The sequence below is a fragment of the Canis lupus genome, chromosome 3, assembly GCF_011100685.1.
Source record: "Canis lupus familiaris isolate Mischka breed German Shepherd chromosome 3, alternate assembly UU_Cfam_GSD_1.0, whole genome shotgun sequence".
NCBI classification, from domain to species: Eukaryota; Metazoa; Chordata; class Mammalia; order Carnivora; family Canidae; genus Canis; species Canis lupus.
Window position 1 is genome coordinate 5,198,030 of NC_049224.1, and position 23,804 is coordinate 5,221,833.

Below are 23,804 nucleotides of genomic sequence, written 5' to 3' on the forward strand. Positions count from 1 at the left end.
AATATTCACAAATCAATCAACGTGATACACCACAGTAATAAAAGGAAGGATAAGATATGTGATCCTCTCAATAGATGCAGGAAAAGCTTTTGATAAAGTACAGCATCCATTCTTGATAAAAACCCTCAACAAAGTAGGGATGGAGGGAACTAATGTCAACATCATAAAGGGCATATACAAAAAACCCACAGCTAACATCATCCTCAGTGGAGAAAAACTGAGAGGTTTTCCTCTAAGGTCAGCAAAAAAGACAGGAATGCCCACTCTCACCTCTGCTATTTGACATGGTACTGAAGTCCTAGCCTCAGCAATCAGGCAACAACAACAACAAAATAAAAGGCATCCAAATCGGCAAGGAAAAGAGTCAAGCTTTAATTATTTGCAGACGACATGATACTCTATCTAGAAAAACCCGAAATACTCCACCCAAAATAATTGATACACTAATTCAGTAAAGGTGCAGGATACAAAATAAACATGCAGAAATCTGCTGCATTTCTATACATCAATAATGAAGTAGCACATAGAGAAATCAAGGGATCATCCTATTCAAAATGGTACCCAAAACAATAAGACACGTAGGAATAAAGCTAGGCAGAGGTGAAAGATCTATCCTCTGAAAACAACAAAACACTTATGAAAGAAATTGAGGAGGGCACAAAGAAATGGAAAGGCATTTCATGCCCACAGACTAGAAGAACGAATATTGTTAAAGTATCTATACTACCCAAAGCAACGAACACATTTAATGCAACTGCTGTCAAAATACCACCAGCACTTTTCACAGTAGTAGAACAAATAATCCTAAAATTTATATGGAAACACAAAAGACACTGAATAGCCAAAACAGCCTTGAAAAAGAAAAGCAAACCTGGGGGTATTACAATTCCTGACTTCAAGCTCTATTACAAAGCTGTAGTGATAAACATACTATGGTCCTGGCACAGAAACAGACACATTCAGCAATGGAACAGAACAGAAAACCTAGAAATGGACCCACACTCTATGGTCAATGAATCTTCAACAAGGCAGGAAAGAATAACCAATGGCAAAAAGTCTCTTCAACAAATGGTGTTGGGAAAAATGGACAGCAATATGCAGAAGAATAAAACTGGACCATTCTCTTACACCATATACAAAAATAAATTCAAAATGAATGAAAGACCTAAATGTGAGACAGTAAACCATCAAAATCCTAGAGGAGAACACAGGCAATAACCTCTTTAACACTGACCATAGCAGCTTCTTAATAGATACATCTCTAGAGGCAAGGAAAACAAAAACAAAAATAAACTATCGGGACTTCATTGAGATAAAAAACATCTGTATAGCACAGGAAACAATCAACAAAAGTAAAAGGGAATCTTCAGAATGGGAGAAGATATTTGCAAATGAGATATCTGATAAAGGGTTATTACCCAAAATCTGTAAAGAATTTATCAAACTCAATACCCAAAAAACAAATAATCCAGTTAAGATATGGTTGGAAGACATGAATAGACATTTTTCCAAAGAAGATATCCAGATAGCTAACAGACATGAAAAAATGCTCATCACTCATCATCAGGGAAATACAATCAACACTACAATGTGGTATCACTTTACTCTTGTCAGAATCGTGAAAATTAACAACAGAGGAAGCAAGAGTTGTTGGCAAGGATGTGAGAAAGGGTAATCCTCTAACATTGTTGGTAGGAATGAAACTGGTGCAGCCAATATGTAGGTTCCTGGAAAACAGTATGGAGATTACTCAAAATCTCTATAGTTAAAAAGAGAATTACCCAATGATCTACCATTTACATTACTAAGTATTTACCCAAGGAATACAAAAATACTGATTCGAAGATCAGTGTGTGTAAATATGTATTTGAAAACCCTCAACAAAGGGGTTTCAACACACACCTTTGCGTGTTGAAATATATATATATATTTCTCTCTCTCTCTCTCACACACACACACAGACCAGTATTTATAATAGCATTAACATTAGCCAAACTATGGAAAGAGTCCAATTGTCTGTCAACTAATGAATGGATAAAGATCTGATATATAGGCACAATAAAATATTACTCGATCACTGAGAAGAATGAAATCCTGCCATTTGCAATGATGTGGATGGAGCTAGAGACTAATACTAACCACAAGTGAAATTAGTCAGAGAAAGACAAATACCATCTGATTTCACTCATAAGTGGAATTTAAGAAAGAAAAAGATGATCATCGGGGGAGAAATGGCAAACCAGAAAACTGATTCTTTCCGATACAGAACAAATTGAGGGTTGCTAGAGGGGAGGTGGGAGGTTAAATGGCTGATGGAGATTAAGGAGGGCAATGGTCTAAGTAGCACCAGGTGTTGTATGAAAGTGATGAATTACTAAATTCTACACCTGAAACTAATGTTATACTATATGTTAATTAAATGGAATTTAAATAAAAACTTAAAAATAAAAAAAGGTGAAAACTCAAACATTGTATAAAATTACAATTTGAAATTATTTTAATTGTATTGAATTTGTATTTTATATGGAATGGAGAAAGTTGAGAAAACAAAAAATAATAAAAGTAAATATACAATACTATAATTATTTCTCAGAGATATATGGGAAGTGTTGTATGTACAAAAAGAGATGCTATGCTGTTAATAAAGAAAAATCAGAGATGAAAACAAAAATTTTCACAATTAATAATGTGAAAGTAGAAATGAAAACTTAACAGAAAGTTTAGGAAAGATTTTGCTCCCCAAAACAAGAGCAAATCAGAACAAAATAAAACATAGGACAAAAAAGAAAAAAAATAAACTGCTGATCTAAATGTTCAATATACTACTAGTAAAAAACAAAATCCAGAAATAGGCAGAAGAGAAAGATTGGAGTGGAGGAAATAATGAAATTATTCAATAATACTTCCCAGAGCTTGAAATCATGAGTCTCTTGATTGAAAGATTTACATATATCCAAAGCCATGGATGAAAAAAAGATGCACACCATGAAACATCATTGCTGAATTTCAAATCATGAAGAAAACAAGAAAATCCTACAAGTTCTCCCTGAGAAAAACTTGTCGTATATAAAGACTCAGGAAAGAGAATAATTTTACTGTTTGAATTTCAGCATTGTACATTTAAAGGCAAGAGGGTAATTCAGTGAACTTACAGAGCAAAAATGATTTCCATTACAGAATTCCACATCCAACCTAACTTTCATACAAAGATGAGGGCAAAGGTAAGTTCAGAAAGACAGTTAAGCTGATTGAGATCGTCAATCAAAATGAGAAATTAAAAACAATTTAAAAAGGGGAAATACATATGATGGGATCCAGGCATCAGGGGATCAAAATATAAAAGAGGGGCTCAGGGAGACTCCAGGATAATGACAAAGCAAGAAACCTACAGGATTGTGCTCTAAGGGTAGAGGGCAAAGTCCAGATTAGAGCAGGTAAGAAGTAGCCAGAGTTTTTGATAAAATTGAATTGATTGTACATCTGCTAAGTCTATATGCATTTCAAAGACTCTTGGACACTTGGCTGGGTTGTTTTAAGTTATAAAAGTAGAAAACTATTCAAATAAATAGCAAGACAAAACAAGACAAAATTCACTGTGAGGAAACTAAGAAGAAATATGGTTTATGGCTCAGTGATGAATAGTATTTATATCATCATTTTAAATGCTGGATAATGTTCTAATCCCAATTTGAAGTAATTGCATTAGAAGAATGGGAGGCAAGTGTGGTTATTTGTTGTAGGGATAAAGGAGGGAAAGAGAAGAGAATAATAAAGTAAAAACTATATCTTTCTTAGTGAGAAGTTAATAGATAATGCTTAAAACTGAAACTCAGGGAAGTCCTGGTGGCTCAGCGGTTTAGCGCCACCTTCAGCCCAGGGCGTGATCTTGGAGACCCGGGATCGAGTTCCGCGTCGGGCTCCGGCATGGAGCCAGCTTCTCCCTCTGCCTGTGTATCTGCCCTCCCGCCGTCTGTGTCTCATGAATGAATGAATGAATGAATGAATGAATAAATAAATAAATCTAAAAAAAAAAACAACTGAAAAATTGGGATGTAGCTATATAATAATGTTATGTATACATTTGGTGAAACACTTTGAATATTAGCAAAAATTGAGAGTAGGTGACACTGGGGCAGAAAAAAATTACAGAGTTGGTGATAACTATTTTTCATAATAATCCTTTAAACAATGTGCATGTACAAGTTTGATTTAATTTTTAAAAATACTTGACAAAAGTTAGACATATACACAGCAGAGTACAAAGTTTAAGAGCCTTGGTTCTAGAGTCAGGTTGAGCTAATTCTGGAATAATCAATAACTAATTCCATTACTTTAGTCAAATTATTTAATTTCTCTGTGAGTCAGTTTTTTGCTTTGAATAAAAGAGATGATACTAAGACCCACTGGTCATTTTTATGTAGATTTAATGAAATTTTTTGTGTAAACAGAACTTCTTGGCACGTAGTTAGATGTTACTACTACTACTATTATTATTTCACTATAATATGAACTTCTCATATGAGACCTCCCTTCCTTCAGTTCCCCACCCCAAAAGAGAACTGGTAATTTTGTGCATCATCTAGAGATAGGCCTTATATTTATAGACATTATACATCTAATATATACTTGCATACCTTGTGGGTATATAGGAATTTTTTCATTTTTTATAAACAGAAACATAATAGAGATCACATTTTTAACCAGCATGTATCATCTAAAAGTTAATACTTAGCACGTAAACCACGAGACATCTAATTTTTTTTTATGCTGCAAAAGTTTCCATTATATAAATGTACCATATTTTATCTTCTTACTGAGTGGTAGATATAAAGTATGTTTTAGTCTTATATTCTGAAAAACATAATTTAGCAAATGAGGGAGCATATTCTGTAGTATAATCTAGAAGCTGAACCACTAGATTAAATGATATGCAGTTTTAAAAACTTTAACAGATGCTACCAATGTAAGAATTTCTCAAACCCCAAGATTTAGCATATTGTATAATCTGCCAGCTTTCATACCCTGAAAACTTAGCAAATTAAGTAGTAATTGAGTGTGTACAGAGATACAATTTAGGGGTCTTTTCTATAAATTCAGATTAACTGATTTCACCAGGTTGGTGTAAATTCTAGCATCAATTTTAACAATAAATAGCTAGCTAGCTAGCATGGTATTTTAAGAAATACTAGTTAAATACCTACTATGTGCTGGTAAGTTTTTTGTTTCAATAAAAAAATTTACAATAATCCTACTTTATTACATTTTTTAAATCAAATTTCGAAGTTACATGGTAGAAAGAAGAGAAGTCTTGGGTCCATTGTGATTCAAGGAAAGCTTGAAGTTTACTATATGCTGAAAGTTTATGAGACATACTTAGAAGAAAAAAACAAAAAGAAAAGAAAAACAATGTAAAATTCAAAGTTTTGTTTTGTTTTTTTTTTTTTTTTGCTTACCTGATTAATTCCTTTAAGCTGAAATGTATCTTGAATAAATGTACTTGAGTTATAAAATAGCTTGTTTAATGTAATAGAATCTGATTTTACTTCATTCCCCACCCCCACCCCCGGCCTTTTCTGATGTTTCCTTTGGGTATTTGTTCTTGTAATTATCTAGAGCGCTATACGGCCCTGTAATGGTGTGAGGATGCTGTAAATAGATGTCCCTGTCTCCCCACTAAAATCATTAATTCCTCCTTTATGTTGAGGTAATAAATGAAGCATGAGGAATAGAATATCTGAAAAGAAAAAGTAAAAGTATTCAATTTATCAAGGTCTAAAATAAAAGCATGGGATAGGAAAAATATATATAACTTAATGAACAAATGTTTAAATGAGAAATGACTGGCAGGTTTTACTGACAGCGAAGTAGCTGTACTCTCTCCATCAGTTAAACAAAAAATTAAGCCTACATTGCCAGTGATATTCTTATACACGAAAGTCAAAAATAAAATATGTCATTTATGTGCCCACTTTCAGACACACAAAAATTAGTTGATGCCAAATGTAACAGTAACACTTAAGTTTAAGGGATCAGGATAACTTCATATGCTGAAAGTCTGCTGCTCAGACACAGCTCACAGATGTTTGTTTGACATGAATATGTTTTTAAAAATACTCCATCAATTAAAATGCAGGAGATTTCACATATGAACCCAAACTTCTGGGGTTTCTTGAATAATCTGATTAGCTGGTACATTGAGCTCATACTTTCTAGCTTGCAACCCTCCTAATAGGTAATAGGTAATGACTATTAATAGGTAATAGGTAATGACTAGGTAATGACTCCCTGTCATGAGATGGAGTCTTGGTTCACATAGAACATTTTATTTCCTCTGTTGTTTTTCTTCTCCTTGGACAACCAAAAGTGGAACATTAAAGAGAATGTTTTATATTCTAAGGAAATTAGAGAGGGCGCTTTATTGTGGAAATGAAGAATATTCTTACTTTTTAATGTATGCAATATGTGTGCCCAGAAAATTCAAGATAGCATTTTCATAAATTCAGCCAAATTTCCTCATTTATTTTTTTTCTTGACTGAATTCAGTTGGCTTTTGATTTTGAGACATCTCTTTTAAGAGGATGTGAGCAGGACTTTTGGTTCTGGTTAGAAGCATAAATAGCAATGTTAAATTCTGAAGTGTCCCCTACAAAGAAACCAGAAGAATAACAATAAAAACTCAGTGAGTATTTGCAAAACTAAACAATTTTACCATGTGATCCAGCAATTGTGCTCCGTGGTATTTACCCAAAGGTGTTAAAAACTTATGACCACACAAAAAACTTGCACATGGATATTTATAGCAGTTTTATTTATGACTGTCAAAACTTGGAAGCAACCAAGATATCCTTCATTGGACAAATGGATGAGTAAACTGTGTAAGAAAAGTATTCCATTCCAGACAATGGAATATTTTTACCATTAAAAATAAATGTGCCATTAAGCCATGAAAAGACACGGAGGAACCTTAAAAGCATATTACTAAGTGAAAAAAGATAATCTGAGAAGACTACACAGTGTATAGTTCCAGCTCTACAACATTCTGGAAAAGGCAGTTATACTATGGAGACAGTGAAAAAAATCAGTGGTTACCTGTACTGGAGAAGGCAAGGGAAGGCTGAATAGGTGGAGCAGAAAGATTTTTACAGCAGTGAAAATACTGTCTGATGCTCTAATGACAAACACAAGTCATTATACATTTATACAAACCCACAGAATGTACAAGAATGTAAACTATGGACTTCGAGTGATGATGATATGTCAGGGTAGGTTCACCAATGATAACAAATGTATAACTCTGCGTGAGGTTGTCAATAATAAGGGAGACTATGCATGTATGAGGTTGGTAGAGCATATGGAAAATCTCTGTACCTTTCTGTCAATTTTGATGTGAACCTAAAACTGTTCTTTAAAAAAACTGTCTTTGGAAGAAGAAGAACAACAACACACATTGATTGATTGAGTACATTTTCAGTTCAATGAGAAGTCAGAGAAAACTCAGAACTCCATCCAAATACCATTGAGTGTTACCTAAAGCATCTGAGACCGAAGGAACCATTTATGAAGTCTGTGCAAGTCATAATGGTTCTGTGGAAAAGAACAAGAAGGCTGAGTGGGATTTATTACAGGACTAGACTGGTTCAATATTGGGTATATAATCATATAACTTACATTATTTGGGAAGTACCAAAATATCATCAGAGTATTCCTTTGATGAAATTCATATCTGTGGTTTCCAAAAAAAAAAAAAAACCAAAACTAGGAAAATTGAAAAGAATAAAAATAGCTAAAGTTTCCTTAGCATGAGAAAAATGTATTACTCTCAACACCAAAGTTAGTATTATTCATAATTGAAAGATACTAGAAACATTTCTACTAAGGTCAGAAATAAGACAAAAATATGCTCTACTATTACTATTACTTACAATTTTTCTACTGCCATTATCCAATAAAATTAGAAAGAATAAATATAAGACATAGAAGTCGATGAAGGAGGTTGACTAATATTTGCAGACGACTTGATTTTGCACCTGGAAAGTTTAAGAGAATCAAGTGAAAATAACTTATGATAGCAGAATAAAAAATCAGCATATACTAGTGGCTAATAATATAAAACATCAATAACTTTCATATACTTCAAATCAACGACAAACCAGAAGAAATATGATGGAGGAAATGTTCCATTTATATTAGGAATGAGTAAGATAAATTGGATGGAAAATAAACTTTGCAAGAAACACTCAAATTCTACATTAACAATATTTTAAAATGTTCCTGAGTGACACAAAGAAAACTGTAAACAAAAGGAAAGGCTACCTATTTTCTTTAGAAAAGATGTCTCAATATCATCATCTTATCTATTCCTGCTGCTATTTCACATATTTAACATTGTGACACTTAACGTCATCGAGATTTTATCAAAATTACTTGAGTGCACTATTAACTGTTTCACTACCCACTTCAGATGCATGGGAGACTGCACTTCTCAGGCCCTTGCTGAGTCAGAGGGCCACCTGACTCATTCTAGACCATGAGATAAGAGAGGAAGTTGTGTCACCTTCAGCACAAGCCAGTGTAAAGCATATGTGTACTGCTGTTTCTCTTTTCTACTTTGTGGCAATCTTGGAGAAAGTTCTGTGTTGAAATGGTCGGTCTAAGGACTGGAGCAATGTGTAATGTTGAGTGACATTGTTGAATAGAGTAATTTTGGGAGTTACACTGACACAGCAGAGTATGTAGGCGTAAAACCAAACCAAACCAAACAGAACAAAAAAATATTTTTCCTTAAGCCATTGAAAGTTTATGATTGTTCCTACTATTTAATCATATTTATTCTGCCTAATAACGGAGAAAAGTTGGTATATGGAGTGACATTTTTTACAGCAGTAATAAAATATGAGGCATTGATTTAACAGTCAAAAACTATTTCAAATGTAATATTCAATATATAAGTATTACATGGAATCAACACTTTATTAAAAACACAGAAATGCATAGATTAAAAGTGAAATCTGGTCATATGTGTCATTTACAAAACAACCAAAGAGATAAAAAAAATTGAAAGCATAAGAGAAAGGTATCTTGGACAAACAAAAACAAAAATAAGTCATTATTATTTCTATTTAACATGGTAATGATGGACCTGTGTAATATTGAATGACAAGAAGGAAACGAAAGGTATAAGATTTTCAAAGACCTTGAATTTTTAAATACATTTTTTATCATTTACAATTATAATAGTTTTCAAGTAAAGCACAGAGATCTTATAGACAAATTAAGGCTATTAATGAGTGACGATTAGTAAGTTTTCTAAATATAATATACAAAGTCGAAAATAAAATTTAATTTTTATACATCATCACGAACCATTTAAAATATATAAATTACCATTTAAAATAGCAATAATTGAGGAGACCTTAGTTTTGTCTGGTCCCAGGAATTTAGCTAGATGGCTATTACATCATTCTGAACACCTGAGAACTCAACCGGAGATCCAAGAATATGAATAGCTGCAACTCTACGAACAGAAAAGCTTTCTTTTACTTTCTGCAAGGTAGAAGGTGCAGAGAAGCGAATCAAGGTGATATATGAAAGATAAATGAGAGAAGGGGAGGGATCCCCAGCAGCAGGCTACCAGAAAGTGGTGGAGCAGCAGAGTGCAAAATCAGAACTTCTAGAAGTCTGCTCTGGTGAAGGAGCTCAGGCAGCAAAGAGGGGGCGGAATTTGTGGGGGGACAGTGTGGTTTCAGGATCCTGGGGGTCACAGGAAGACTAGGGGTGGCTGAGTGCAGCAGATTCCCAGGCATCAGTGGGAAAGCCAGTTGTCATCAGCCAGTCCAGGAGGGGGCTCTCAGACTAGACTGCATGAACTGAGAACCTGGTACAGTTCAGGTGACTGCTCTCTGAGCAGGGATCTGACAAATGGCAGAACCCGTGGGACTCCCCTTGCTCTCCTGGGGGAGGAGGCGTAAGGGAATGCTGGGCAGGGGTCTTCAGGGTTTGGAGGCTCCAAAAGGTGGGGGGGGGGGTCGCATGCCCCCAGAGGAACAGCAAGAACAATCAGTTTACCCTGATCCTTGAAAACTGCAGAACTCCAGGGCTAGGGGAATACAGCATATAGAATTCATGGGGGGGGGGGGGGGTTCCACATTTTTTGGTCTTTCAATTTTAATTTTTTTATCTTTCTTTTCAACCAGTTTCTTATTTGATTCACTCTTTTTAAATATCTTTTTTTTTAATTTTCATTTTTACGGTTGCATTCTATCCTTCCAGTGTATTACTTTTTTTGGCAAATATGTAAGTTTTTCTTTTGTTACAATTTTCAGATTTAGTTTTCTAATAAACAGACCAAAGTATACACAGGATTCAGCATATTCCTCTATTCTGTTCACCTGTCTCATTATATTCTTCTTTTTTTTCATTATATTCTTTTTTAAATTTTTTTTTTTTCAATTTTGGGTCTCTTCTGATTTGTTTAGCATATATTTCTCTGGAGTCATTGTTGTCATTTTCTGTTCTCTCATTCATCTGTTCTTCTCTGGACACAATGACAAGACAGGAAAACCTCAAAAATGAGAACAAGAGGCATTACTGTCAGCGATCTAATCATGTCTATACATAAGTAAAATGCTGGAACTGAAGTTCAGAATAATGATTATAAGGATAACAGCTGGGCTTAAAAAAAGCATAGAAGACACCAGAGAATCCCTTTCTGGAGAAATAAAAGAACTAAAGTCAAAATAAAAAATGCTATTAAGGAAAGGTAATAAAAAATGGAGGTTCTAACTGCTAGGATAAATGAGGCAGAAGAGAAAATTAGTGATATAAAAGACAAAATGATGGAGAATAAAGAAGCTGAGAAAAAAAGAGAAAAAAACGCCACTGGATCATGAGGGGAGAGTTTGAAAGATAAGTGATACCATAAAGCAAAACAATATTAGAATAATCGGTATCTCAGAAGAGGCAAGGGGGGCCACAGAAGGTATATTCGAGCAAATTATAGTGGAATTATCCTTCCCCTAATCTGGGGAAGGAAACAGGCAACTAAGTCCAGGAGGCCCAGGGGACCTCCCTCAAAATTAATACAAATAGGTCAACACTCTGACATGTAATAGTGATACTTGCAAATCTCAGAGACAAAGAGAAAATCCTGAAAGCAGCTTGGGACAAGAGGTCCATAACCATAAGGGTAGAAACATTAGACTGGCAGCATACCTATCTACAGATCTGGCAGGCCAGAAAGGGCTGGCATGATATATTCAGGATGCTAAATGAGAAAAATATGCAGCCAAGAATACTTTTTCCAGATAGGATGTCATTCAAAATAGAAGGGAAATAAAAACCTTCCAGGACAAACAGAAATTTAAAGGAATCTGTGATCACTAAATGAGCCTTATAAGAAATATTAAAAGGGATCCTTTAAATAAAGAGACAGCCTAAAAGTAACACAGACCAGAAAGGAACAGAGACAATATACAGAAACAGTGACTTTACAGGTAATACAAAGGCACTAAATTCCTATCTTTCAATAGCTACTCTGAATATAAATGAGCTAAAATCTCTCATCAAAAGACACAGGGTATCAGAATGGATAAAAAAGCAAGACCCATCAATATGCTGATTGCAAGAGACTAATTTTAGAACCAAAGACACCTCCAGATTTAAATTGAGGGGGTGGAAAACCATTTATCATGATAATGTACATCAATATAAAGCTGGGGTGGCAATCCTTATGTTAGATAAATTAGATTTGAAACCAGAGACTGTAATAAGGGATGAGGAAGGACACTGTATCATAATTAAAGGGTCTATGCAACAAGAAGATCTAACAATTGTAAATATTTATGCCCCTAACATGGGACCAGCCAATTTATATGACAATTAATAAAAAAATTAAAGAAATACATAAAAAATACAATAGTAATAGTAGGAGACTTTAACACCCCACTCACTGAAATGGACAGATCACCTAAGCAGAAGGTGCATGAAAGGTGCAAAAGCTTCTCTCCTTATTCTATGAAACTTGCATGAGGCATATTTCTTTTAGATCAACTGCCCATTTATCATGTAAAAGAAGAGAAGGGAAAAGATCACAAGGAAACAAGGGTTCTGAAGCAACAGAATGCACGTTCTTCTCCGAGTGTACATGCAACCTTTCTCAGAACAGATCACACACAGGGTCACAAATCAGGTATCAACCAATACGAAGAGATTGAGATGCTTCCCCGCATATTTTCAAAACACAATGCTTTTAAACTATAACTCAATCACAAGAGGACATTTGGAAAGAAAGAACTCAAATACATGGGTGCTAAAGAGCATCCTACTAAAGAATGAATAGGTCAGCCAGGAAATTAAAGAAGAATTAAAAATTCTATGGAAACAAATGATTAAGAAAACACAATGTTCAAAACCTCTGGGATGCAGCAAAGAGAGAAGTATACAGCAACACATGCCCTTCTCAAGAAACTAAGAAGGTCTAAAATTCACAAGCTAAGCTTATACCTAAAGAAGATGGAGAAAGAAAAGCAAATAAAGCCTAAACCCAGAAGGAGAAAAGAAATTTTGAAGATTAGATCAGAAATCAATGAAATAGAAACCAAAAGAACAGTATAACAGATCAACAAAACTAAGACCTGGTTCTTTGAAAGAATTAGTAAGATTGATAAATCCCTGGCCAGATTTATCAAAAAGAAAAGAGAAAGGACCCAAATAAATAAAATCATGAATGAAAGAAGGCAGATCACAACCAACACCTATGTAAGAATATATTATGAGCAACTATATGCCAACAAATTATGCAATCTGGAAGAAAATGGATGCATTCCAAGAGACCTATAAACTACCAAAACTGAAAAAGGAAGAAACAGAAACCTGAACAGGCCCATAACAAATAAGGATATTGAAGCAATAATCAAAAATCTCCCAAGAAACAAAAGTCCAGGGCTGGAAGGCTTTACAGTGAAATTGTACCAAACATTCAAAGAATAATTAATACCAGAATAGCTTCTTCTGAAGCTGTTTCAAAAAACAGAAATGGAAGGAAAACTTCCAAACTCTATGAGGCCAGCATTACCTTGATCCCAAAACCAAAGACCCACCAAAAAGGAGAATTACAGAACAATATGCCTGATGAACACAGATGCTATAATTCTCATCAAAATATTAGCCAATAGGATCCAACAGTACATTAAAAGGATTATTCACCATGACCAACTGGAATTTATTTCTGGGCTGCAAGGGTATTCAACATCCATAAATCCATCAATGTGATACACTACATTAATAAAAGAATGGATAAGAACCATATGATCCTCTCAATAGATGTAGAAAAAGCATTTGGCAAAGTACAGCATCATTTCTTGATTAAAACTTTTCACAATGTATGGATAGAGGGAACATACCTCAATATCATAAAAGCCATATATGAAAAGCCCAAAGTGAATATCATTCTCAATGGGGAAAAACTGAGAGCTTTTCCCCTAAGGTCAGGAATATGGAAGAGATGTCCACTATCACCACTGCTGTTCAACACAGTACTAGAAGTCCTACCCTCAGCAATCAGACAACAAAAATAAATAAAGGGTATCCGAATCAGCAAAGAAGAAGTCAAACTCTCATATTTTGCAGGTGACATGATACTCTCAATATGGAGAACCAAAAGACTCCACTCCAAAATTGCTAGAACTCATACAGGATTTAAAATAGATGCATAGAAGTCAGTTGCATTTCTATACACTAACAATGAGACATAAAAAAGAGAAATTAAGGAGTCATTCCCATTTATAATTGTACCAAAAACCGTAAGATATCTAGGAATAAACCTAACTAAAGAAGTAAAGGATCTGTACTCAAAAAATTATAGAACACTCATGAAAGAAATTGAGGAAGAAACAAAGAAATGGGAAAACATTCCATGCTCATTGACTGGAAGAACAAATATTGTTAAAATGTGCATGCTACCTAGAGCAATCCTTACATTCAATGCAATCCCTATCAAAATACCATCAACTTATTTCATAGAATTGGAACAAATAATCCTAAAATTTGTATGGAATCAGAAAAGACTCCATATAGCCAAATGAACGTTGAAAAAGAAAACCAAAACTGGTGGCATCACAATTCCAAACTTCAAGTTCTACTATAAAGTTGTGATCATCAAGACAGTATGGTTCTGGCACAAAAACAGACACACAGTTAAATGGAATAGAATAGAGAATCCAGGAATGGACCCTCAACTCTATGGTCAACCTATCTTCGACAAAGCAGGAAAGAATATCCAATGGCAAAAAGTCTCTTCAACAAATGGTGCTGGGAAAATTGGACAGCCACATGCAGAAGAATGAAACTGGACTATTTCCTCATACCACACACAAAAATAGATTCAAAATAGATTAAAGACTTAAATGTGAGACAGGAATCCATCAAAATCCTGGAGGAGAATACAGGCAGCAACCTCTTTGACCTTGGCCTCAGCAGCTCTTTACTAGGCACGTCTCTAAAGGCAAGGGAAACAAAGGCAAAAATGAACTATTGGGACTTCATCAAGATAAAAAGCTTTTGCACAGCAAAGGAAACAGTCAACAAAATCAAAAGACAACCAACAGAATGGGAAAGGATATCTTCAAATGACAAATCAGATAAAGGGCTAGTATCCAAAATATATAAAGAACTTAAACACCCAAAGAACAAATTATCCAATCAAGAAATGGGTAGAAGACATGAACAGACATATCTCCAAAGACCTACAAATGGCCAACAGATACAGAAAAAATGCTCAACACTACTTATCCTCAGGGAAATCCAAATCAAAACCACAATAAGATACCACCTCACACCAATCAAAATGGCTAAAATGAACAAGTCAGGGAAGTGACAGATGTTGGCAAGGAGGCAGAGAAAAGGGAACACTCTTATATTGTTGGTGGGAATGCAACCGGGTAAAGTCACTCTGGAAAACACTGCAGAGATACCTCAAAACATTTAAAATAGAGCTACCACATGACCCAGCAATTGCTACTAGTAGCAAAATACTACTAGGTATTTGCCCCAAAGATACAAATGTAGTGATCCAAAGGGGTATCTGCACCCCAATGTTTATTGCAGCAATGTCCACAATAGCCAAACTATGGAAAAACCCAGATGTCCATCGACAGATGAATGGATAAACAAAGTGGTACACACACACACACACACACACACACACACACACACACTTGAATACTACTCAGCCTTCAAAAAAAAGAATGCAAATTTTGCCATTTGCAATGAAGGAACTAGAGGGTATTATGCTAAGCAAAATAAGTCAATGGGAGAAGGACAATTATCATATGATCTCTCTCATATGTTGAATTTAAGAAGCAAAACAGAGGATCATAGAGGAAGAGAAGAAAAGATAAAATAAGACAAAATCAGAGATGGAGACAAACCATAAGAGACTTAATCACAGGAAACAGAGGGTCACTGGAAGGGAGAGGAATGGAGGATGGGATAATTGGGTGATGGACATTAAGGAGGGTGGGTATGTGATGTAATGACATGGTAACCACTGGGTGTTATAAAAAGACTGATGAATCACTGATCTCTACCTCTGAAACCAATAATACATTATATATTAATTAGTTGAAAAAATTTTTTAAAAAGCATTTATAGCAAAAAAAAATAACCAAAATAGCAATAATAATTATAAAAATGTCTCAAAATAACTTCAACACTAGCTGTACAATAATGTTTATGGAGAACATTAAAATCTTTATTTAAAGACATGAAAAATAAATATATTACAATATATAACATATTTATGAGAGGAAAAATATCCTAAGTATGGTAATTATCTTTATATTAATTCATAAATTTCATAAATTTCTCACAATTCTAATAAAAATTCTTTCAGTTGTTTTTTTAAATTTGACATACGATTTTCACCATTATACAGAAAGGAAATGACTAAGAGAAGCCAAGAAAATTTCAGAGAACAATTTAGTGAGGCTTAACCTAACAAATATTAGGTTGTAATATGATACTCACATAGCTTAATAGTATCTTGGACAAAAAACAGTTTTGTTACCTTTAGTTATCTATAATTAAAAACAATAAAATTTCACCCTTATTTCATAAACAACTTTAAAGTTATTAAATATATATCAAAGAATAAACCTCTTTGTTAGTGAAGGGTTTTATGATACAAAAACACATACTATAAACAATTGCTAATTCTAATTCATTAATTGGTAGAGTGGAGAGCAATTTGGCAATATTTAGAAAATTTGAAGATGCACTTACCATATAGCACATTAACTTCACCTTCAGTTATAGACACAGAAAATCTTTCCCATATTTGTACTGGGAGACATAAATAGGCAAGAATGTTTCTAGTGGTGGTGTTTTTTTTTAAGATTTTATTTATTCATGAGAGACAGAGAGAGAGAGAGAGAGAGAGAGAGACAGGCATAGGGAGAAGAAGCAGGCTCCCTGCAGGAAGCCCGATGTGGGACTTAATCCCGGGTCTCCAGGATCATGCCCTGGGCCGAAGGCAGGCGCTGAACCGCTGAGCCACCCAGGTGTCCCAGGTAGCAGTGTTTTTAAATAGGGAAAAGAAACAAAACAACTTAAATGTCCAACAGCAGGAGAATGAATTCTAGGGACACCTGGGTGGTTCAATGGTTAAGTGTCTGCCTTTGGCTATGGTTGTGATCCTGGGGTCCTTGGAATCGTGTCCTACATCAGGCTTCACAGCTCCCTCTACTTATGTCTCTCCCTCTCTCTGTGTGTCTCTCATGAATAAATAAATATAATTCTTAAAAAAAAGAGAGAATGGATTCTAAACTGTTGTTATATATACGATGGATTTATACAGAGAAATGAAAATAAATTATTTATTGTTTATATAATAATGCAAGTTAATCTCAGGAATGTATTGAACAAAATAGTTGCATAATGTTACATATATAAGAATAGACTATGTAAAAATATATTAATGTAAAACAATAATGTTGGTATGAATATACTTTTCAGAAAAATTATAAAAAGAAATAGATGGAAATGACATCTAAATTTTTGAAAATGGTTAAGTATTATGAGAAGTGGTAGAAATGGAATTTTTAAGTGTCATATTCATGATTTCAACACTTTGTATGTTGGATTGAGGATACACAGGTCTCCTATACTAATTTTTAGTCTTTAAGAATATCTGATCTATTTCATAATACTTTTTTAAAAAACAAAGTCTAATATTTAATAGTCATTAAATATTAAAGACCCAACCAACCAATTTAGTAAAATTTTAAAAAGAAAATCTTAGGGATATGTGTGTAAGATAAGCCTTAAAAGTTATATAAGTTACATTTTCAGAAAACTATTTTGTTAATGACTGGTAGGTAAACTGTGCAGTGTAAAGAATGTAATAATGATTCAAGAACATGAAATCAGTAGACGACTGACTCAAGTTTTAATAACCACCACTTACTTGTCCTTGAACTTCATTTAGCCAAGCCATTCTGACTTATGTTCTTGTCCTTTGCCTTTCTAGTAAATATCAGAGCTACAATAGCTTGAAATACAGCATATGTGAACTAGCCTTGTCAAGGTAGCTTCTAAACATAATGAGTGTGCTTTGGCAAACCTTGGTAAGCATAGGTCATTTTGTCAAGCTATTCTGTTACAAGATATCATGATGATACCTTTGGATTCAAACCATCATGCTTGAGCAGTTGCTGCCTAAAAGGAATTTACCTCTATTAAACTGACACAGAAAAGTTCTGCCTTCCTGACAAGATGTTTCAAATGAATTACTACTTTCATTGGCTGGTCCTAGAGATCTCTGCTTTAAAATGCCACCTGGCTAAAAGTATCAAATACAGCCTTTAACAACTTCCACCAGTAATAATTTTGAAGATTAGAAAAGATACAAAAGGGCAACTAGGTGTCTCAGTGGCTGAGCATCTACCTTAGGCTCAGGGTGTGATCCAGGGATCCTGGGATCAAGTCCACATTAGGCTCCCTCCTTCTGCCTGTGTCTCTGCCTTGCTCTCTGTGTCTCTTATGAATAAATAAATAAAATCTTAAAAAAAAAACTAACAATGTATTTTCCAAATCAGGCAATTACATTTCATAACTTTCCAGAAGCCTGTGGTATATACATGTTTCCTATAAAACAGATGAAAATTCAAAGGCAAAAAATAGTTCATACATTTATTGTTCTTTATTTCCTAATTTAGATGCATAGTGTCACTAGTGTTCCAGATATATTCTGAGGTGGCCCTATCACCTCTGCCTCCTGCTGTTTATACTTGGTACTAGCAACAGAATGTGCAAAAATGATGGAATGTCGTCATTCCCATGATCAAATCACCTTACATAAGAATCTATTTTGCAAGTAAACTGCTTTTAGAGACTCTCTTTGTTGGCTTGAAAAAGTACTTTTTCATTCTGAGAAAGCTCCCAAGCAAAGCACTGTGGGTAACCTATACAAACTGAGAGTTCCCCCAGAAAACAGCCAGCAAAAAAGTGGTGCCCTCAATCCTACAACTATAAGCAAAGAAATGCTGCTAGCAACTTAAGTGAGCTTAGAAGTGAGTTCTTCCCCAGTTAAGCCTTCAGATGAGAGCACTAATTAGCCATTATTTGCACTGTAGTCTCATAAGGGCTTACACAGAGAACATCATTAAGCTATGCCCAGATTCTTGATCCATGGTAATGGTAAAGTAACAAATGTGTGCTGTTTTTAAGTTGCTAACTTTGTGATAATTTATTATGCAACAATAAGTAACTAATAGAGATGGTAACCGAATATTACACAGCCTTGCTCATCTGCATGTTGGATAAATAGTCCCCACAAGCTAAAAGTGAGACAGATAAGTAGTTGAAGAAGATCTATGATAACAGAAGATGCCAGAGTATGAAGTTTTTTTGAGCATGTATAAGTTCAAATGTCAGATAGAGGCACTGGAAGTAGAAAAGCTCCCTGGGTTAACACAGTAGCTGTGTTGTACTAGAGCACTGTACTAGATACTAAAGTATTGCACTAGAATACTAGAGTACTACATGCAGAGGCAGGTCATCATGTTAGATCTGTGTATCAAATGGTTTTCTAGTTATAATTAAGAGGAGACAGCCAATAGCACCTTATAAATTAGAGCAGAAGTTGGCAAACTATGCCCTGAAGGCCAAATTTGGCCCACCTAACTGTTATTATAGTTTCACTGGAACACATCCATGCTCATTTATTTACATATTGTCTTTGGCTACATAATGGAGTTGAGTAGCTGTGGCAGGGACTGTATGGCCTTCAAAGCCTCAAATATTTTCTATTGGGTTCCATGCCGAAAAAGTTTGCTGATCTCTGGGTTAGAACATGAAATAAAATGGGATCTGCCTATACTGGTATACATTTACTGGCAAATGTTACCTATAAATCTTATTTTAAGTGTTTTTTAAAATTTAAATTCAATTAGCCAACATATAATATTTTAAGTGTTAATGAATAAGAAAAATAGAGTTCCAAAACATATTGTACTACATGGCAGCAAAGGGACAGCTTCATTTAAGTCAAATGGACATATTACATGCCTGAAAATGACCTAAAGAAATATTTAGGATAAAAAGAAAATGAGAAAAAAAAAAGTTTTCAGATATAATTAATCAAACCTAGAACATAAGTAATTTTTCCAGAGATGAATAAATCAGGTTGATCTTTCAGATTAAAAATTTCACAATGTTTCAGTAGACATAGTAAGAATATAAATTTTTGTACCTGCTGAATTTTAAAGTTGTACTTACACATAAACACACATGAAAATACTATAAAAAATACCAAGTTGGAAAACTGTTGAATATAAAAATGAGTTACTAGTATAACAACACATTTTTCTTCTGCAATAATAAGTTAAATTTAAAAAGGAGAGCTTTGACATATAAAAGCTTATACTCAATGTTTTTGAAAGGTTATATTTATTTATTTGAGAGAGCCAGCAGAAGAGTGAGAGAGAATATGAGCAGAGGGAGGGGCAGAGAAAGAAGCAGACTCCCCGCTGAGCAGAGAGCCCAACATGGGACTCAACCCCAGGACCCTGGGATCATGACCTGAGCAGAAGGCAGATGCTTAATCGATTGAGCCACCAAGGCACCCTTGTACTCAATATTTTTAGACTCAATTAACTTGATTTTTAGAAATTTGAGCCAACAAAGTACATACTCAAATATGTAGATGTTCAGAAACATAATTTATGAATTTTTTAATAATTACATAAATTACTGAAAAATAAAGTGTTTATGAATTGAAAACTGATAACAGAAAAGGAGGAGCAATGAACATTAAAATGAATTGTCCATAGTTAAAGCTAAATAAAATTTAAAAATCAGGTTACAACTGAATTAAAAAAAAGTTTAAGGGACACCTGGGTGGCTCAGTGGTTGAGCACCTGGCTTTGGCTCAGGTCATTATTCTGGAGTTCCAGGATCAAGTCCCACATCATGCTCCCTGCATGGAGCCTGCTTCTCCCTCTCCCCGTGTCTCTGCCTCTCTTTCTGTGTCTCTCATGAATAAATAAAATCTTTTAAAAAAGTCTAAAAAATGGAAGACATGTAATTTAGAAATAATAATTAATACTGCTACAAGTTGTTTGATATCTAGAAAATACTAAAAAGGACAGTGTGTTGAATGGTTGAGAGACTGTGAGGCTGTAATTAGATAGCATAGTACAGAAGGACACAACGGCATAAGAGAGGTTCAGGAGCTATTTTTAAGTAGAAAAGATAATCTACACTGTATGTAAAATGTTTATTTCTCTTATATGCTTTATTGTATGAATTATCCATCCTATCCATATCATGATTGGAAGGAGATCTTCAGTTATTGTCAGTGTTATTTCTATATATAAGTAGTTTGGGATATTTACATTTAGTTTTACCTTTCTTTGTATTTCCTAAATTTATTATGGCCAATATATATTATTTTTCAAAAGAAAGATTATAAACATACTTGAAATTAATATATCAAAATATTTACCTTGGATATTAGCAGTATTAGAGACAAAAGGTATTCTCAATTAAAGTTAGGATTGTTTTGGTTGACATTAAAAATCTATTGTATAACTAGGTCAGAGCCCCATTATTGTTTTATAATAAAATTGACTGTATCAGAACATGGAATAAATTTTATTAGGTAATAAGGAATGTCAGTGTTTAATAGCAAAACCCTTTTTTCAAGTTATTAATCCAAAAAATTGGGTTATGGATCCACAAAATTTAAGAAACAGCTTAGGCAGTACTAGCTGTCTTAAGCTGTGAGGCTTTGCTTCTGAATCAACCACCATTATGAAATAAGGTGCTATTTTCATAAATGATATGTGGCCACCCATGTTTATTAATGCCAGATCATAACAATTAAAATTCATTTCTAGATGAGTAGGTCAAGAATGCTTACATGACAGGAATTTTATGTTTCGTGCTTAATATAAGCAGGACACATAACTATATATATATAAATTTACTTATTTATATATATGTATTTTTACACATATGTGGGTGCCCGTGTGTGTGTACTAAAATGGTAAGACTTGGATTCCTCTATGGCATTTGGAATTTTCATAATAGGGAGAACAGGGTGGCCCAACCTCCAGGGAGGAGAACAGAGATGGGTGGAATGAAAACCAACATGACAGCAGGAGATTAAAAAAAAAAAAAAAAAAAGGCATATGCAACCAGACCAATTAGCCTGATCAGGAAAGGGAAGGAAGCAGGTTAGGTGCAGGTCTTCATAAGGAAAGTTTTTAGGTGTGTTGGTTAAAAATGAGGATAGTGCAGAGTTAGGATAACCAGGTGGGGCTGAAAAAAGAGGACTGTGATTTACAAGGAGAGGCCTGGAGACAAATAAAAGAGGTTTGGCAACATAGTTGTGGTCATTAAAGCAGCTGAGCTTCATAAATCTGGAGTCTGCCAGGATCATTATTCAGAATTCCCCATGTGTAAATTAGTTGTGGACACGGAACTACCACATGTAATTATTTGTTAATAGTAGGCACATACACAGAAGAAATAAAACAGATTCAGTGCAAAATATGTACTTATTTCATTTTTAAAATAATTTTTTCATGAGAAAAAAAGTTATTTCATGGAAATGAAATAGGGAAATTCAAAATCATAGCATTTACGATTCAAAATAAGATGTAAAATATCTCACAGTTAATGTTTATAGGTCAAGTATAATTATAAATCTAATTACTTTTAAATTAACTGAATATGGAGAAAATTTGTGAGGGAGCTCAAGACTATAAAGTTTGTTAGCAAATATGTCAAATATTACATATATTGAGAAAACTAGGAAGGTAACTCCTGATGGTATATTCCATAATACTATTAACTTGATGCAAAGTGGAAAACTTGAAAGCAACTGACAAAAGCGATTTTTAAGAGGGGGAGCACGGATAAAGTTGAAAGAACTTAATGGAGAGTCCAGCTGCTAACTCAAAGGAGGAAATAGAAACATTTCATACTTTTTGGCATCTTTCTACTCTAAGGTTTTCTGTATTTCAGCTGTTGATATTCCTAATCCATTTAGGGTTTTAGTTTTTGGCAAGGTAAGAACAGAAAAAGACTTCATTGTGCCACTATAAACAAAGTTTAAGTAATTATATCTCAAAAGCTTTCCAAAAAGGATTTCTCTTTTCTGGACTTTCAAACTGGGTGTTGGAGAAAGCTTCCTGGTGTGGTATTTCTCAGTTTTCATTTTCACTTTGGCTAAGAGGCCTATTTTTGTTCTGTTTTTTTCTTATTTTGATAGGTCCAAGTTGGTTTCATTTTTTGAGGAGCTGATCACCCTGAAATTATTGCAGGTGCCTGAGGATTTGGTTTTGTCTCATGTTAGACAGACTTCAATATATGATACCTTCATTTATGCAGCAGATTTTTACTGGCTTAGCTTTGCTTACCCATTCTTTATGCATTCTTAGATAGTTTATCATTTATTTGATATGCTTTATAGATCCAAAATATTTGAAATTAATGAGATGTGTCTAGATTAGAGTTTGTTCTGAGTAATGCAAAGAAATAGGTTTCCAGAATTTACATCAACTCCCCTGAAAAAAAGTTTTTTTTTTTTTCATATTTAGGAGGTTGTCTTATTTTTTTTAAAATCCTGGTCACATGTATTGTTCAACAAACTGTTCAACAAATCCACTCTTAATTTCATCAAGCCATAACTCTGAAATACATTCCTCATTTATCTTTATCATTTCCTTATTTGTTTTTTTAAAAGTTCACTCCCACTATCAAATCTTTTAGAGTTAATCTGATCAAAATTTGATAATTCTAATCAGTCCAGATTACTTATCATCTATGTAAATAAGTATACACTTTTATTTCAGTGGGAAGATATTACTATGGACATTTTATTTTGGGCAAAGGAGAACTGATAAGGGCACATTCTTTGTTGTTAAAATTTGTTCCACTAATACAATTTTGGAAACAGAGAGTAGATTCCCATGTCAGTTGTGATTATGACAATTAAAAATAAGACTGATCTTGATATAGCATTCTTTCAGGAGACGGACTGGTAAAAAGCATCACCACACTAATGCCAGAAAGAAATCTTCTACAGGAAGAATGCCTCTGGTCACAAGCTGATGCATAGGTATCTTTAGCTTGTACTTTCCACTAATATAAGTTACGTTTATTTAATGATTAATAAAGCACTTCCAGAATGCTTTTCCTATGTTAACTTAAGTTAATCTTCACAGTAACTCTATGAGGTAGAAATATTAATATACAAAGACGAGGAAACCAAAGCATAACAATGGTCACAGAGATAGTGA

The 23,804-nt window shown here is 34.1% G+C and overlaps 1 long non-coding RNA gene across 5 annotated transcripts in view; it reads right to left on the reverse strand.

Moving 5' to 3' along the window:
* Nucleotides 1–6,449: 6,449 nt before the first annotated feature.
* LOC102156684 overlaps nucleotides 6,450–23,804 on the reverse strand; it is a 40,809-nt gene continuing 23,454 nt past the window's right edge. For 2 of the 5 annotated variants that reach the window (XR_005356565.1, XR_005356570.1), the window contains 2 exons: nucleotides 7,923–8,027; nucleotides 6,450–6,643 (listed from right to left, as the gene is read on the reverse strand). This is a non-coding gene — a long non-coding RNA (uncharacterized LOC102156684). The other 3 variants (XR_005356569.1, XR_005356567.1, XR_005356566.1) reach the window with 3 other exon arrangements.